Source organism: Pseudorca crassidens, chromosome 1 (assembly GCF_039906515.1).
Source record: "Pseudorca crassidens isolate mPseCra1 chromosome 1, mPseCra1.hap1, whole genome shotgun sequence".
Classification (NCBI taxonomy): domain Eukaryota; kingdom Metazoa; phylum Chordata; class Mammalia; order Artiodactyla; family Delphinidae; genus Pseudorca; species Pseudorca crassidens.
In genome coordinates, this window is record NC_090296.1 from 36,870,712 (window position 1) to 36,882,768 (window position 12,057).

A 12,057-nucleotide genomic window follows, 5' to 3' on the forward strand; every position below is an offset into this window, starting at 1 on the left:
TTGACCTAAACCACTGCAAGATCTTTTTTGACCCACCTCCTAGAGTAATGGAAGTAAAAACAAAACTAAACAAATGGGACGTAATGAAACTTAAAAGCTTTTGCACAGCAAAGGAAATCATGAACAAGACAAAAAGACAACCCTCAGAATGGGAGAAAATGTTTGCAAACGAAGCAACGGACAAAGGATTAGTCTCCAAAATATACAAACAGCTCATGCAGTTCAATATCAAAAAAACAAAAAACCCAATTAAAAAATGGGCGGAAGACCTAAATAGACATTTCTCCAAAGAAGACATACAGATGGCCAAGATGCATACGAAAAGATGCTCAACTTCACTAATTATTAGAGAAATGTAAATCAAAACAACAATGAGGTATCACCTCACACCATCATCAAACAATCTACAAACAATAAATGCTGGAGAGGGTGTGGAGAAAAGGGAACCCTTTTGCATTGTTGGTGGGACTGTAAATTGATACAGCCACTATGGAGAACAGTATGGAGGTTCCTTAAAAACCTAAAAATAGAATAACCATATGACCCAGCAATCCCACTACTTGGTATACACCCTGAGAAAACCATAATTCAAAAGGACACATGGGGCTTCCCTGGTGGTGCAGTGGTTGGGAGTCCACCTGCCGATGCAGGGGACACAGGTTCATGCCCTGGTCCGGGAGGATCCCACATGCCGCGGAGCAGCTGGGCCCATAAGCCATGGCCGCTAAGCCTGCACGTCCAGAGCCTGTGCTCCACAACGGGAGAGGCCACAACAGTGAGAGGTCCACGTACCACAAAAGAAAAAAAAAGGACACATGCACCCCAGTGTTCACTGCAGCACTATTTACAATAGCCGGGACATGGAGACAGCTTAAATGTCCAATGATAGATGAATGGATAAAGAAGATGTGGTACATATATATACAATGGAATATTACTCAGCCATAAAAAGAAACGAAATTGGGTCATTTTATAGATATGTATGGACTTACAGAGTCTGTCATACAGAGTGAAGTAAGTCAGAAAGAGAAAAACAAATATCATATATTAACGCATATACGTGGAATCTAGAAAAATGGTACAGATGAACCTATTTGTAGGGCAGGAATAGAGATGTAGAGAACGGACGTGTGGACACAGGGTGGGCAAGGGGAGGGTGGGACGAATTGGGAAATTAGGTTTGACATAAATACACTACCATGTGTAAAACAGATAGCTAGTGGGAACCTGCTTGTATAGCACAGGGAGCTCGGCTCAGTGCTCTGTGATGACCTAGATGGGTGGGATGGGGGGGATGGGAAGGAGGTTCAAGATGGAGGGGATATAGGTATACAAATAGCTGATTCACTTCATTGTACAACAGAAACTAACACAACATTGTAAAGCAATTTTACTCCAATAATATATATATATATATACACACACACACACACATATACAATAAATAAATAAGGAAGAAAAATCTGAAACTTATAAAAAGAAAACAAAATATTTAGCCTGGCTTAAGCTCTAATTTTAAATAACAGATTTTCTCAAAATTACAATCTTTTGCCATTTGGTAACTGACTGAATTAAGAAGTTATTCACAAAACTCAAGACACACAAAAAATAACAATCTCTAGTTAATACATCTCTTTCAGGTATAAGTACAATTCCATGTGTTAAAGAAATCGAATCAGTCAGATCTCTAATGATTAGGGCCCTAATTATCAAACATACACTTTCTCCTTATGAACTTTCCACAATAACTGGCTTAAATCTGCTAAAACTACTGCCATGAATGGAGAACACTGCTGTCCATTTTAGTTTCAGAGCTGGTTCTCTTCAATGGACACAGGTTCTTATTGTTTGGGGCAGTTTTTTTTTTTTTTTTTTTACATTATATTATTGCAATGAGGGACACGAAGAAGGTGAAGAGATATTCTAAAAACAATTCCTTGTATTCAGAAACTCCATAGATGAAGACAGAAATAGCAGAGGAGGCATGAGACTGCATTCCAAGAAACTGGAAGAAGGGATTACCATATACTAACAGTAGGCAGAACAATAATGTGACTGATACAGGACCCTTAACAATGAACCAAAATCTCCCATACCCCTTTTTATACAGAGTTACAAAATCATTTTTAATAAATAATATTGAACCCCACATCAACTGAACTTCAAGTCTCTTGCCTACTGCTGCAAAAGAAAATGAAATCATTATAATAAACTTATTGTAACATAAAAGGTAATGTTGTACTAGGAAATGTTCTATGAACTCTAAGGAAACAAAAACCCTACAAAGATGGTAAACTCCCACATTTTCCACCACTGTTGGGAGAGGAAAGACAACAAACAGGGAGAAGAAGGAAGTGGATGGAGAGGAAAAAACTGAAGAAATCTCCCTTAACTCCAAATAAGGCAGGCTCATCAACCAGTACACCCCCTCTCTCAACCCCCCTCCCTTCACTGACTGTCCCGAAGCTACAAACTATATTTTTCCACCTTTACTACTTTATCAAGATATTACAACAAATTATATTTTAAAAATTATACAAGTGATTTTAGAAACTAGATTATGGAACGTTAGTATGCTTTACAGTTTGATGGTTTGTAAATATCATTTTTTACTACAGGCAAATTTACTCTGGCTCTAGGTATTAATGGCATATTAAATGGCATTTATCTCATCTAAGGGATAAAATGTAAATAACCAGCCATAAATTAGTATAAATTTAAAACTCATTCATGGTTCATTAACAGTCTTAAATGAATCTTTACAGACACAAAACAGGTTCATTTTAGTTGTATATTTGAGGTAAATCAAATATAACAATCTCCCATTTTCACTTTACTTTTGTTCATTTATAATCAGAAAGTTACAGCATTTAAAGTTCATATAATGTAATGCTTCTCATAACTCAGATTGTAAAATAAACATGACCTTAATTTCCCATTTACATCTAAATCTAAGATTAGTATCAACACTTTATTTTGTAATGTGAACTTTATTTACACTAACCAGTCATAGAGACTGTGACAAGTAGAAATGCTAAGTCTGATCTTCTTAACATAAATGTTAAGTCACGTTTACTCAGTTTATCCTTGAATCCGTTTAATTAAAAAAAAACCCAAGTTCTAAGATATAATAAATATAGGGAGCATTTCAGTAGTGATCTTCAAAGTTTTATTCCAGTGCTTTAATGAAGAGGTTATATTACAGACCAGTGCAAAAGAGAACGACAGCAAAGGCAAGTTTGAACTACATCTGTACCAGCCTTATATTGATATAATTTGTCAATTTTTTAAAAAACTTAAAATTCAAAACACATTTCCCCTTTGCATGTCATTTTCTCACACAAAAACTATCACAAAAGATATTTTTAAAAAGTAGTAAATCAGTGTGGTATTGGGTTTTAGCAAATAAAGTCTATTTTTTTTAAAAAAGTAAATGAAGTTAACCCTATAGCTCTACTTTCTGTAAAGAGTATGAATAACTCTTACATTGAAATACATGGCATAAACCCCTTGGGCCCTTATGTGCTCTTCCTCCATTAACAGGAAAATCTACAGTATTGTATAGTCTAAGCTATATGTTTAGAATATTGTACATATTGATATAAAGTCATTTAATCAAGGAAGAAAAAGCTATGCCAAGTGAATGATATGATTCATTTTATTGGTCTGAATTCCTAATTATTCCAAGGAGAAAACTGTGGGATGATGGAGGATGGCTGGAGAAGGGGAGATGTAGGCAGGAGAGTAGAATGTAGAGAGAAAGGAAGGTTGAGACTTGAGACTGATCTGTTTATATATATATATATATATATATATATATATATATATATATACACACACACATGTATATATACACATATATATACATATATATCTTAAATGCATACACATCCCCATATAACATTCTTCTGTTCGGAATTTTAAAAGGGTTTTTTTTTTTAATCAGTTGTAAACATCTTTTACTTTTAAACATGTTTTTCTCATTATAACAAACTACAATTTAATAACAATTCAAACTGCAAAACCATATACTATTTGGTACAGAAATATAAGCCAGAGAATCATCAAGAGAAGAAACAGGGAAATCTTGTAGCAGTCTCTAAATCCTACACCTACTATACTACAGTTGACTGCAGAAGACTGGAAGTTGATGTTTCATCTGAAAAGTACCAATAGGACCAGTACTGAAGCAGAGTAGAAAATTACTATAAAAGCAATACTTCTGGTTTCAGAGTTGTTTAGAATCTTAGTTTTGTTTTATTTTTAAGTAAAGAAACTTATTTACATGTTTATTTTTATATTTACTCTTATGATTATGAAATGAAAACACTTTCTTTTGCTTTTATAAATGTGCTATAATATGAAATGGGTGCGTTCACCATTTAATTAAACCAAGAGATTTACTAAATTCACTTTATAGTAAATCAAAAATAATCATTAAAGAAATGAAAAAAGATATAAAAATATTCTAGAATGTCTTATAAAACTGATTAATTTACAGCATTAACCCCTTAAATATAGTAAACACCTTACTATTCTGTATCTTACAGATATTTTAATTTTTTTCAAAGAATCTATTTTTTATTTTAGCAGCATTGAAATTCTATTTACACAATGAAGAGCAATGGAGGACAACCAACCAAACCACTACCCTCAGAAAACTAAATATTCTATTGATTTTAATATACACACTATCAATTCTACCCTTGAATTTGAAGAATATGTGACCTGTGAGAAGTAAAATCAAAACCTAACTGATTACGGTTCAGAAACCTAAATAAAGTGCCATAGATCAAAAAATAACTGCTTCATATTCAAAGGCACAAGTTCAACTTCACAGATCGTCTGGACTCACTGCATTATACTGCAGGAGAGAGAGGTTAAGAAGTGACCTTGGGATCCTGCTCTCCAGATGTCTGAGGGATCCATTTCTTTATTAAAAGTATCTCTACTTTTGATAAATACCTAGCTTACTACACACTTGATGTCTTTGCTCTTATAAGACTCTACTTGAAGCTCTTTTGAAATTTTAGGACTGTAGATATTATAAAGAAAAAATTTAAGAAGATGCAACATGCACAAAGGGTCAACATATACTCCTTCCTTTCTGATGCAATGCACAAGAAGGTTAAGAAACTACTATCATACACCCTTAAGTTTAGGGACATATTTTCAGAGATTTTAAATCAGAAATTCAATAAACGTTACGCATTTACTTCCCATTATTTCAGATCATGAAAGATATTTTTAACTAATTTGTAATATACTATATATATATATATATATATATATATACTCCACAAATAACGATCTACAGACATACATCCATATAAAAATTCCCTTATTCTTTTAACTAAAAATTAAGTTTATGTTTCTTCTGGTCATAAAAATCCAGTTTGGGGTGTTTTAAAAGTTCAAACATATACTAAGCCATGCTTTGCTTTGGCACTAGCTCCCCCTCCAGACCAACCTACTGATATAACTGCACTTAAAAAAACAAACAAGTAAGAAACACAAGTTTTTCCAAGCCACTAGTAATTTCAAAATTCACCACTTTTAAAGACACTCCAATTCCTTAAAATAACTAGTTAAAATCTGTAACCAAACGCTGCAGAATGTAATCAGAGGTACTGTTTTTTCAATTCCATATGTCTCAAATAAAACTGACTTGTAGGGAAACAACTTCAAGTGACTATTTCAATTTAAGAACATCCTAAAGTACAATCTATATGATGCTATATTTTATGGAAATTATTTTGATCACTAGCCTAATAAACCACAACATACTCTTCATGTTAACTCACTGCTTGATCAAAGACACATTTTGCATGTTTCTGCAATCTATGCAACTTTCATTCCAGCTGTTCAGCAATTCAAGAATTCTCAGTTTATAAAGCAGGAAAAGAAAATTCATGCCTCCAAACCATCCTTCTATGTTCCTTAAATCCTATTCGTTTCTAACTCCCCGCATTTTTACATATTAAGCTGTAAAATCACAATTTCAAATGTTTGAATTCCCACCCTATCCCTACTATTGTAGTAGTTATAAATCAAGTAATTAAGACTTTCTATATACACTTTATGATATATTTCACAAGGCTAGCAATGTATGCAGCCTTATTATACGGCATAGGATTTTAGGTTAATTTTAAGTTATTTTTGAAGAAGAGAGAATACAGCTTATACTTCAGTATAACTCTACAGTGCTGCAAATTTCTCTCCTAAAATGTTTCCTATATGATGCACCCTTTAAAAGAAGTATGCATAAAGACAAAATTTAATCAAAAAAAATAAATATGCACTTAACCCCAAGAATAACAGGGGATAAAGAAACTATAATTAAACCTTGCCTGCAGTTTCTAAAGAGAGCCAAGCCAAAGTTCAATCAGTTACTTGTGATGAGTTTAATTGTAAACTGATAGAAAACTTTTGTCGAAATTTGGTCTGCGTTCCCTTGAGGTTTGTGGTTTCTTTAGGAGGTTCTGGCTTTCCCAGGTCCACTTTCTTTAGTTGGCTTAAGTCAACTGTAAATTAATTCAAACATGGGAAGAAGAAACAACACCTCTCCCTGCCTCTATCCAAGGCCTCAATCAAAAGTAATATACAGCAAAACGCTAAAGCTCACCAAGGATAAATTTTAACCACGATACTGCCATTTAACTTAAGAAATACACTGCATCTCCGACGTTCTGTGGGGCTGAGGATTGCAAACCCCACTGTGAGTGAAAAACAGGTGCTGCACACGACAGCCCACTCACTCTTGCAGGGCAAACCTTTAACTAATAAATAGGGACTCACTTAACCTTCCCAAATAAGTTTGGATACTCTAAAGCCGCAAACTCATCATTTCCACATCAAACGGGGGTGCAGCGGCACTCACACCGTGCACTGCCCTGGCACTGGCCCCTCGCCGGGAGCGGATCTTTGCACGGGTCCACTCCCCGATTTCCAGCCGGAGAACCACTCACGAAAGCCCCTAACGCACAGGAATGCTCTTCCCCACTGTCTGTAACAACATGGAGCGAGTTGCTGGCGAAAAGGTAGGTAGGTGTATTGGAGAGAAGAGGGACACCTCCCACCCCCGCCCCCATCCCTTCTCCTCTCCTCGGCTTCGGCCCCTTCCCTAACCAAGGATGCGCGACGCCGGGGGCAGCCGCCGCGCCGCTACACGCCCCTGCCGGGGCGGCAGGCGCCCCTAGTCCCCTGCCCGCGCCCCCCGGGCACCGCAAAGGCACCCACCAGAGGGTCCCGGGGGCTCCCTCCCCACTTTCCCCGGAGCCGCTGGATAAGCAGCAGCAGTGGCAGCAACAGGCCCGGGGGGTTGCCTGGGGAAAAAGAGCAGCGACGGCCGTCAGGCACCTCCCCAGAGCCTCCTGAGATTCCGCGCTTGCCCAGCCCCAGACCCCAAGACGTGCGGGGCCGGCTCCCAAACGCCCCCTTACCCGAAGCGGGAGCAGAGGCGGTCTCCGCAGTTCCCCAGTCGCCGCCGCCGCCGCTACAGCCCTCAGCCGCAGCTGCCCCGCGTTGGGGTAGTGGGAGGGGTGGCTGGGTGGAGGATGCTATTCCCTACTGAAGGAGAGGAAGAAACGGAAACAGGAACCGCCGCCGCCGCCGCTTAACGGAGCCTTAGGCGCCACTCACTGAGGGAGAGCGCGAGGCGGCGCGAGCCAAGCAGTCGCTGACAGCGCGAGACCGAGCGTGAGCCGGGTCCCGGGCGCGCGACCCCGAGCAACGCCGGCCCCATTCCGCAAGGAGAGGAAGGGGACGGGGCGGCCGGGGGCTGGGAGGGGGCGGCGGCGGGCGGGGGCCTGGAGCGGAGGGAAACCGGCTACTCCGGTCGGCCGGAGATAACACGCGCACGCGCCGGAGCTGCTCTGACAACGAGCGCAGGCGGGGAAGCCTCGGCTAGCGCAAGCGTGCGCGCGCGAATGGGGGCGCGCGCCCCTCAGCGTTCCAGGCTTCTAGGAGAAGGCGCGCATGCGCTGGCCGCTGCCACCTACGGGGACCCCGGCATGTGCCAGGGCTTCTCCCTGCCCCCTTCTCGCCGCGCCCGTTGATAACGTAGTCGCAGCATCCACCGCCCGGCTGAGTTGCGGGCTACAGCGGGACCCGGAGACTTCCAGCAGGGCAGCAGATGTGCGCGCGGGCGCCGGCTCCGACACGAGCGTAGGCCGCCCTCTACCGCCTGAAGGCCGGAGGCTAAAGGGGGCGCGAGTGGAGCCGGGCTCTCCACTCCAGGGAGCGCCACCTCCGGGGAATGCCGTATTCTCTACCGCCGGGAAACGGACTGGCCCGTGCCAGTTCAGCCCGCGGCCCTAAGGAGCACTGGTATTGGAGATCTGGAGCAGGCTCCTTGCTACTTTTCAGGAGTGATCGCTGCTGCTCAGCCCCTGCAGCCCAGGTCTGGCCGCTCCGCTGCAGCTTGCAGCACGATCATAGAATGGCATCGCAGCCACATGCGACTAGCGAAGCCCTGTTTTATCTTGTGAGAGCTGGTCTTCCACATTCACCCCGACAGAAAGACCCACACACACACACACACACCCGCCGCCACGAGGGCCCGAGTTCGGTGCCTGGCCTCTCCCCCGACCCACGGCTGCAACAGCCCCTCCGAAGCGGAAGTTTATTCAGTACGGGAAGGAGAACATGGGGCGGGGGGGAGGGGCCTATTCCCTAGGATGCTTCCTACCGCTCGGACTCGGGAAATTCCTGGCGCCCGCGATGCAGAGCAGTGGGCCGAAGAGCTAGACCAGTCAAGCCCAGACGGCGAGCTGAGCCGGAGGACCTGATCGCGCAGCCCAGGCACACAAAGTAGTCGCGGGCCGAGGGGAGTGCCATGGAGGCCAATCAGAGACGCGAGCCGCGTGAGTGGAATGCGAGCCGGCCAATCAGAGGGTGGGAGGATGAGCTTCCCGTACCGAACTCTTCCCTGTAGCCTGCGGACCCAGATCCCAAGCCTGGGGTGCAATACCTTGGGAAAGGAAATGGTGCCCTAAACACAAAAAAATTATTTCTCTAGACTTGGGTGTTTTTAAGTAAATGCCTTAGGTACTTATCCCAGAGCAAAGAGCGGCGGCCTTTTACATGCCGAGTATGAACGGATCACAGAAAAGAGACCTAAGAGGCAGTGGTCTGCCAAGACTGCAATCTGCCTAAAAACACTAATAAATTTACATTTTTACTGACACCTTTTTATAGGCCAGAAACTGTATTACAGAAATACAAATAAGATGCTGCTGATTCAAAGAAGAAAAAAGTTCCTGTCCTCAAGAAGTTCAGTTTCCTCTGAAAGAGGTTTGCTGGACCTTATGACTGGTATTTATCCTCAGACCTTTAAACAAAAAGCTGTCAGCGAAGTGGTAGTTTCCAGTCATTTTATGATTGTTATCTCCCTGTAAGAAGAGAAATTTGAGAGAAAAGTAGACTGACTTAGCTAAGGTCACACAAAAATATACTGGCAGAGCCAGAATGATACTCTAGCTCAGAGTTTAGACACCATCATTCAACCATCATTTATCTAACCCATGGGTGCTATCCTCCACTGAAGAGGTTTCTGCTCTAAGCTTATAAATTGAGCAAAATTCTGCTATAAGAGCCACATACTTTAGTTGTTGGAAATTATCAGAAGTTTTAGGCTTATGACATAGTAAGATAGATTAAAGCCAAAGTCTTATCAGTCAAACTCTAGGTAATTTTTAGAAGTCAGAGATGAGGTGGATATTTACTTTTTAATTTAAACAGCACTTTAAAAAAATATTTTAGCAAGCATGTTTAAAGCTTACCTTGTATAATATTTTAAGATCTCCAACTTCAAAGCTTTAATTTATATTTGCCTCAAAACATCTGGGTTTTTTAATCTGGGCTTCATTTTTCCTTTCCAAAAACCTAGGCATTGAAATATTTATATTCTCTACCTCCTTCTGCTAAAAAAAAATAAAAAATTCTGTCCAAGGAATGTTCATCTAGGATTTAGTGCACTTTAATAGGGTGGCATAATATATATTGAAACACCAAATAACTTTGGTGTCTCTAAAATATACTCAAAAATTAGTTCTTCAGCAATTAGGATTGTGTTCTGTTGAGTCAGTGTGCGTCACAGCCTCTGACAGAACACTGTTATCAAAGCCCTTTCCAGGACATGCCCAGCAGTTAGATGCCACCTCAGAACTGGAAGTATCAGTTAAACAACTGATTTGTGAGAACCAATCTTTACACATTGAGGTCCAGGCCAATAATGAATTTCCATAAAATTCCCAACAATTCCAGTTTTTAAAAAACACATTTCTTGGGGCTTCCCTGATGGCGCAGTGGTTGAGAGTCCACCTGGCGATGCAGGGCACGTGGATTCGTGCCCCGGTCTGGGAAGATCCCACATGCTGTGGAGCGGCTGGGCCCGTGAGCCATGGCCGCTGAACCTGCGCGTCTGGAGCCTGTGCTCCGCGACGGGAGAGGCCACAACTATGAGAGGCCCGCGTACCGAAAAAAAACAAAACATTTCTTTTACTCTCACAAGAGAGATAATTACTGAAACTCTGCCTTCTTCTTGCTAGGTTAAATTTCTGACAGAGAAAATATCCCCAAAAGATTCTAAACATCTCTGGCCACCAGAAGACATCTCTGTCAAAGGCTGTTTTCTCCATAAGCTCCAGCCTCCCCCTCTGCTTCTAGGCCCTCTAGCTCTTCTTACCCCAGCTGCCTGCCTCTGCCTCTCATCATCCCTAGTTTCTTATATTTGCCTGAGCAAGTAGAATTGCTCCACCACTTCCTCCATGGCTCCCTCAACAACTAGGTTTTACGCCTATCTCTGCCTATCTGAAAACTTACAGGCAAGTTCTGCTCAACAAAACATTGTACAGAACATTCTTCATGACATGTTGTACTGAGAACTAATCATTGTACAGAACATTCTTCATGACATGTTGTACTGAGAACTAATAGAACCTTGTCCATACATTTTATTCTTTTTCATAAGCCTGTGTGAAATTCTTAGTCATCAACTAGAGCTGTGGAGTCTTGTGGATGGGGTGAGGAGGAATTAACCATTAGACAATGGAAAAGATCAAAATGAAAGTTAGTGAGTACATGAGTGGCCATTTTATTGAGAGATTAGCTAGATCAAAGTTAATGAACTTGAATACTATCACATTTCCAAAATTTTGAACATTCATGTAGGAACTAGTTTGAAATTGACTACCATTTCATTAATGACTATAATAAAGATAATAGATGAGGTGTAATATTGCTGAGTGCCAGGCCCCATAATAAGCTCTTTACCTCCGTTATTTAATTCTCAAATCAACCCTTTGAGGTGGGCCCCTTATTACAATGGTTGGGGGGATCAGAGAGAAAGGTTGAAGAGGCTCTCAGGAGGTTCAGCAGCAGCTACTTACCAAATAGTTTAGAAAATTCTCCATCTCTGTCATTGTGGACCAACTGAATATCAGCCCTAGAAACATTTTTATTTTATTTTATTTTATTTTTGGCTGCACTGGGTCATCGTTGCTGCACACGGGCTTTTCTCTGGTTGTGGCGAGCGGGGGCTACTCTTCGTTGCGGTGCGCGGGCTTCTCATTGTGGTGGCTTCTCTTGTTGGGAACACGGGCTGTAGGCGCACAGGCTTCAGTAGTTGTGGCACACAGGCTCAGTAGTTGTGGCTCGCGGACTCTAGAGCACAGGCTCAGTAGTCGTGGCGCACGGGCTTAGTTGCTCCGCGGCATGTGGGATCTTCCCGGAGCAGGGTTCAAACCCATGTCCCCTGCATTGGCAGGTGGATTCTTAACCACTGCACCACCAGGGAAGCCCACCCTAGAAACATTCTTGATAAATTTTAATTGCTCTTGTTTTCTAATTGTTGCTCTAGCTACGTTTTACTTAGAGGATTCCTTTTTGCAGCAAATCATCCAAAGCACAGCATTGTTATTACTACATGCAAGAAGGTGTGACCTTGAGATAATCATTTTACCAATTTCGGCCTTAGTTTTCTCATCTGCAAAATAGAAGGGTTGGACTAGATAAACTTTAGTTGTTTGCCAGTTCTAAAACAATAAACCTAGCTAG

General features: G+C 41.5%; 1 protein-coding gene across 8 annotated transcripts in view; it reads right to left on the minus strand.

Moving 5' to 3' along the window:
* Nucleotides 1-8,838, minus strand: part of FUT8 (fucosyltransferase 8) — a 324,684-nt gene extending 315,846 nt beyond the window's left edge. For 4 of the 8 annotated variants that reach the window (XM_067733068.1, XM_067733033.1, XM_067733058.1 and 1 more), the window contains exon 1: nt 7,443-7,893. The gene's annotated coding sequence lies outside the window, so the exon portion shown is untranslated. Of the gene's footprint in view, nt 1-7,442; nt 7,894-8,689 lie in introns of those variants that run through there. The other 4 variants (XM_067733076.1, XM_067733024.1, XM_067733084.1 and 1 more) reach the window with 3 other exon arrangements.
* Between the last annotated feature and the right edge of the window lie 3,219 nt (nt 8,839-12,057).